The sequence below is a fragment of the Myotis lucifugus genome, unplaced genomic scaffold (genome assembly GCF_000147115.1).
Source record: "Myotis lucifugus unplaced genomic scaffold, Myoluc2.0 scaffold_134, whole genome shotgun sequence".
NCBI lineage: Eukaryota > Metazoa > Chordata > Mammalia > Chiroptera > Vespertilionidae > Myotis > Myotis lucifugus.
In genome coordinates, this window is record NW_005871182.1 from 987,710 (window position 1) to 994,535 (window position 6,826).

Here is a 6,826-nt window from a genome sequence, read left to right on the forward strand (position 1 = left end):
AACACTATGTCAATACTTCCCAACACAAGGTAATTACGGTCAGGAGGGTGGAGCCCTTATGAATGGAATTAGTGCCTTTAAAAGAAGGCAGCTCACTCTCTGCCATGAGCGGATATAGTGGTTCTCAACCTGTGGGTCGCGAACAATGAAAATACATCCTGCATATCAGGTATTTACATTATGATTCATAACAGTAGCAAAATTACAGTTATGAAGTAGCAACAAAAATAATTTTATGGTTGGGGTCACCACAACATGAGGAACTGTATGAAAGGGTCGCGGCATTAGGAAGGTTGAGAACCACTGGAAGATGTTGGCAGTCTGCAAGTCAGAAGAGGGCTGTCACCAGCACCTGACCATGCTGGCACCCAAATCTTGGACTTGCAGCCTCCAGAGCTGTGAGAAACAAGTTTCTGCTGTTTATAAGCCACCTAGACTACGGGCCTTTATTTTAGTGGCCCATATTGACTAAGACAGCCATTTCCCTAATTCCAACCTTTTGGTACTGAAAAGGTCTGGGGGCTGCCAATCATAAGACTCCACTCATCTGGCCATGGTGACTGGTTAAGGAAGTTCAAGAAGTCAACTCGCAAAGAAAAACAGAAGCGGAAACAGAATCAGCCAGTCTTGGCTGCATCTAAGTTCCCTAAGGCCAGATCAAACCTCTCTTCTTGTTCCTTGGTGATGTGGGCTACTAGATTTCTGCTACTCACAATCTATCCATGTTGACTGATACTAGTAGTTTTGCAGAAGATGAAAATTCTTCACATGAACATTTTTTTTGTATCAGTCCTCAACAAAAGGTGAGAACTAAATTTTAAAATGCATGTGGTACTAAAGTTTATCAGTTTCCTTATTGCTAAACTTAAATGTATGCATTGTAAAATACGTTTATGAAAACTAGGACAGTGTAAAAAATGAATATTTCAGATTTTTGTCAATACATATAATGGACTTATTATTTTACAAAAATTAGATCAGATTATGCATAGAATCCTACAGCTTGCATTTTCCACTTAATACTATAGTTTGGATATCATGATATATCAGTTCATACAGATCTGCTTGCTGGTGTTTTAAATGTTTATTTTATGTTCAAAGTGTGTCCTCCTAAATGCTTATCAGTAGTAATGGTGGGAGTGTATTATCTCATTGATAGGAATCTAGCTTAGAGCCCAGAGACCATTACTATTGACATTTTGTGTGCAGACAGGTTTTGAAAGAAGTTGACTGGCTCATCTTTCACCTCCATGATATAAATCATGTCCGAGTATTGGCAGTATTTCAAGTTCTCTCCCTATTCATGGTTGAATCACACAAAAGAGCTATCTGTCATTTGTCTGACAGCCTGTGAGGTGACCTTAACATTCTGTAATGTGGACAGTTTAAGAGAAACAGCAGAACTGCTCACGTTGGACTTAGCTTCATAATCAAGAGCCATAGAAATAATAACAAGAACTAATACAACAGTTAACTATTATTGAGCACTTGATAGGTGCCCAGGACACAGGCTAAGCACTTGACATCAGTTGTATTATTTTTTTATTTAAAATATATTTTTATTGATTTCATAGAGGAAGGGAGAGGGAGAGATAGAAACATCAATGATGAAGGAGAATCATTGATCAGCTGCTTCCTGCACGCCCCCTACTGGGGATCGAGCCCACAACCCAGGCACGTGCCCTTGACCGGAAACGAACCTAGGGCCCTTCAGTCCACAGGTTGACGCTCTATCTACTGAGCCAAACCAGCTAGAGCATCAGTTATATTATTTAATCCCACAATAACCCTAAGATTATCACTATCTTTAGTAATTAAGTTGAAGCTCTCAATCATGATCAGTCAGATGGCTAAGAAGTAGCAGTGTTGGAATTTGACCAGAGACTAAACAACTCTAAAGCCCATGCTCCTTACCACCATTTATTCTGCTCTCCAACTTGCCCCACTCGACTTGGGACATTTATCTATCCTCACCTCAGGACTCGGATTTTGAGATACAAAAGTTTTTGTTGTTGGAGAAGTTTGTGGAAATATGACTACAGCTTTTGCTGTTGGTTTTAAAATAAGTTTAGGGTAGGATATTACAAAATCTTCTTGGCTGGTGTCCTTGATGCAGATAACGTTTAGGGGTTTGTGGGCTGAGATTCTGTTCCCTGGCCACTTTAATATTTGCTGAGTCAGACATGTAGAAATAATCATTAGAAAGAATGTAGCTATGTGTGGTAACAAAATTAAAACTAATTATAAACAGCACCAAGTAATTAATAAGAAAACTCAAGCCCTGACTGGTTTGGCTCAGTGGATAGAGCGTCGGCCTGCGGACTGAGAGCTCCCAGGTTTGATTCCGGTCGGGGGCATGTACCTTGGTTGCGGGCACATCCCCAGTGGGAGGTGTGCAGGAGGCAGCTGATCAATGTTTCTCTCTCATCGATGTTTTTAGCTCTCTCTCTCTCCCTTCCTCTCTGTAAAAAATCAATAAAATATATTTTTTAAAAAGAAAATTCAATATACAATATGAGTTTAGGAAAATCAGGCAATGTATAATTTTCTGTTGATACTGTAACTGTTAATTACCACAAACCTGGCCATTTAAAACAAAAAAATAATTGTCATCTTACAATTCTGGAGGTCACAAGTCCAAAATGGGTGTCATGAGGCTAAAATCAAGGTGTTGGCAGGATCGCATTCCTTTTGGAGGCTCTAGGGGAGAGTCTGTGTCCTTGTGTTTTCCGGCTCCCAGAGGCTGCCTGCATTCCTGGCTCGTGGCCCTGCATCACTCCAGGCTCTGCTTCCATCATCACATCTTCTCTCTGACTTTGATTCTCCTACCTCTTTTTATTTGTTGTTGTTAGAAAACCTAGTTTATTTTTTAATTGTGGTAAAATATACAAAACATTTACCATCTTCACCATTTGTGAGGGTACAGTTCAATACTAAATATATTTATTGCTGTGCAAGTCAATTTCCAGAACTTTTTGCATCTTGCAGAACTGTGTGTTGGTTTGTTATGTTTCTAACTTTATACACTCAAAGAATGTCAGAGTTAGTACATGTCAAGTGATGAAGGAGTTTTTATCCCCAAAATTCAAAGCTGATTTAATGTGGACTACCCATTATTTATAAAGAAAGAGAAACCCTACCAAATATAATAAACTCTGGAAATTTTTTTGACAGAAATTAGTCACACGTGTACTCAAAGATATACATACGAGGATACGCAAACAGAAATAAACGGCAAATAACTGGGAAGAAGTAGGCAAACTTATGATCCTTTTCAGACAGAAGAATTTCATAGCCAATAAATAAATTACAAAATTATTATCATACCTACAAAATAACAAGTAACCAACTAGTTTTATAATAGATAGTGGGAGAAGTTCTCATTTACGAGTACAGTAATCCCTGGATTAGTTTCCAGGGGCTGACAGAACAAATTGATACCACAGATTGTGTGGCTTAACCAACAAATTTATTTTTCAGTTCTTGGAACTAGAAGTTCAAGATCAAGATGTCAGCAGGTTTGGTTTCTACTGAGGCCTCGCTTCTTGGCTTGCAGGTGACCTCACATGGTCTTTTCTAAGTGCACACACATTCCTACTGTTCCTTTGTGTGTTCTAATCTCTTCTGTTTATAAGGACACCAGTAGGATTGTTTTAGGGCCCACTCTAATGACCTCACTTTAATTTAATCACCTCTTTAAAGGACCTGTCTTAAAATACAGTCACATTCTGAAGTACTGGGGGATTATGACTTCAACATATAAATTTGGGGGGACGACACAATTCAGCCCATAATATTCCCAGAAAATCTACATTACCTAAATATGATTCTAAAAAGATATATGAACAACCTAAAGGAAGGAGCTGTACCATGAAATTTTACTGAAAGACATAAAAGAACACTTGAATAAATGGAAAAATAAACCATGTTCTTGGTGGGGAAGTGTCAGTATTATAAAGTGACAATTTATTCCAAATTAAATTAATAGATATAACACAACTATAACCAAAAGCCCAACAAGGTATTTTTCTAATTTCTCACTCTTTTTTATTTCTTTTTCATGTCTGTTATATTCTTCACTAGAGGCCCAATGCACAAAATCATGCAAGGGGCTCGACCCTTGCAGCCCCGGCTTCGTCTGGAAAGTTGTCCGGACGGTCGTTCTGCTGTTTGGTCTAATTAGCATATTAGCTCTTTATTATATAGGATTTCTACTGGGCATGTCACCATCAGCTCATATCCATCATCTTTCAGCCAAAATCAATCTTCCCAGCCACCCTATATGTAGCAATGGGAAATCGTCACCCTACCAATCACCTAGGATAGTCTCTGGTTTATCTTTGAAAATTCTATCTTCTTTGTCTACCTATACAGACATTCTTGGCAAAGTTAAACCTGCCTTTTCAGTTCCATTCCTGTCTCCTCCTGACCTCATATTTGGATTCTAACTCTGCACATTATCATCATTTAGGTTCATCTTTCTAAAATATGATTTTCATCACTCTCTTCCAAGTGTACAAATTTTGTGTTCAGTAACTCTACTGGGTGACGTTGGACAAGTTAATCACTTCGCCTCAGTTTACTCATCTATAAAATGGGTGTAATAGTGCAAGCAAAGGACAAATTTCTCTGTTCAGAATGAGGCTGAGTGACCTTCCTACAAGAAACAAGTGTTACTTTTGTAATTAAAGCTAAATAAGAAAGGATAATGACATTAGTGGTCTTATCCGTCCAAAAACGGACCACATCCACAGCCGACTGACAAACTTTTAAAAGTTTAAAACTTCCTTTCCTCTTGGAAAACTCACTTATCAAAAAATAATTAGTCCTCTTGCCTTTGATGTTCAGGTGAAAATACTGGTGAATTTGGGATTGATGAGAAGCAAATGCTGGGATTTGCTTCAAAACCTCTATCCCACTAAGCAAAAACTCAAGGAGTTGTAAATAAAGCTGGGCACACTTGAAAAATATTTTTTTTCATACATACTCTCAGGAGTTCCTCCTATAGCCTCAGATTCAGAGAGTTTGGGGTTTGGGGTTTGTAAATTTAAAAAATGGCCCTCCATAAGGAGTGGCAAGAGTAAACAAGCTCAAAGAAATTACATACATGTATGGTGCATGTTAACCACCTTTGCCTAGAAAACAGCCGCCTGTTTTCATTCGTCATCTCTGAACCTCAGGAAGCTAGGCCTCAGCCAGGCCTCAGCCAGCACCTGGTGACGCTGATGACACCCCAGGTCTCACAGCTGCGGCAATTAGAATGAGCCTTCTCCTTTAAGTGGACGCTGTGTTGTGTGCTCTCAGCTGGGAAGGGGAGGTGGATCCTAAATCTCTTCACATTGGACACCTCTGGAGAGGGGGCAGGGTTCTCCTCTTTGATTGGCTGTACGAGTCCAAGGTGTCGGGTCAGGGGCGGGGCGAGCGGCCCGGCCCGGAGCTTGCCCGGAGTCTGCAGCTTCTGCGAGGGGTTGGCATCGACGCGGAGGGGAGCTGGAGAAGGGGGTTGGGTGAACCAGAGAAGGGGCGTGGCCCAGCGGAAGGGGCTGGGTAGTAGGGAGGAGGCAGGACCTAGAAATGAAGGACGTTCTGGGCCAATCGGGACAACCGACTGTTTGAGGGGCGGAGTTACTCCGGGTGATTGACACCGAGGCCCAACCAGGGAGAGGCGGGGCCAAGGCCCGGGCCTGACTAAACCTAGAGACTAGGGAGGCCGAGGGGCTTCATCCTGAGGAGGAAGAGCCGCAGGCAGGCGCGGATCTCACAGCGCTCGGGGTAAGACAGGCGGGGCTGGGCTCGGAGCCTCCGGGGAGCCACCTAGGGCGGCGGCTTCGATCAGCCCGGGGCGGGGGACCAGGCAGGAAGTACCTCTTCCTCGTCGCGCTACCCCCAGGGTCCCAGCGAGCCGCCCCCGGCCCCTTAAGGGCGGCCCCCGGCCGACGGGGCTGCGGGCCGGCGAACTGAGCTGTTTCTTCTTTGTGAGGCCCGGGCGCGGCAGCTGCCGTCGGCCCGCCCCCGCCGCGCAGCCGGGACGACCAGCGCGACCGCCACGGCCGCGACCCTCAGCTCGGCGTCCGCCCTCCCGTTCCAGCCATTCCTCCTCGGCGCCGCCTCGGAGTCCCTGCCGGCCGCGGCCGAGGTCTCCTACACAGCAGCTCTTCCATTATAGACAGCTGGTCCTCATGCCAATTGGCCTGGAGGTTAATTCTTCCCAATAACACCAACAGCAATCAAAGCTAAACTACACCAAGATTATACACACAGCCCACACAGGTGAGCACCTAGAGAACCCAGCTCAAGTGACTGGGGAGGCTGAGCCACTGGGCCCTAAGGACACCTAACACACAACGCCACTCTACCAATTCCAGGAGACATAACAGATCTACCTAATACATAGAAACAAACACAAGGAAGATGCCAAAATTCTGAGACAAAGAAATATGTTACAAATGAATGAAATGGAAGCAAGCAAACTACTTGATACAGAGTTCAAAACAATGGTTATAAAATTACTCAAGGATCTTAATGAGTGCTTCAAGGGACTTAATGAGAAGAGCAAGGACGTGATAGCATCTTCCAAAGAATCTTAATAAGAAGTTGGACCACAGGCACCTCAGGCCTCCGCCGTGAGCATACTCATACTCCCCCTGAACGTCCAGATGGAAGGGGTTGGGCGACTCAGTAGCTGTTTATGGGGGGACATTGAGGAGTTGTGGTTTAACCTGGGAGGAGTGGGTTTACCCCTTGGGATAACTCCGCGCACGGCAGGGGTGCTGGTCACCCCATCAGGTGTGGGTGCTCAGAGAAGCAATTGAGGGGAACACAAAAG

At 43.5% G+C, this 6,826-nt stretch overlaps 1 protein-coding gene across 1 annotated transcript in view; it reads left to right on the top strand.

Moving 5' to 3' along the window:
* The first annotated feature begins 5,633 nt into the window (after positions 1–5,633).
* The window catches only part of YPEL5 (yippee like 5), a 17,955-nt gene continuing 16,762 nt past the window's right edge, over positions 5,634–6,826 (top strand). The window contains exon 1 of the mRNA XM_006094337.3: positions 5,634–5,772. The gene's annotated coding sequence lies outside the window, so the exon portion shown is untranslated. The remainder of the gene's footprint in view (positions 5,773–6,826) is intronic.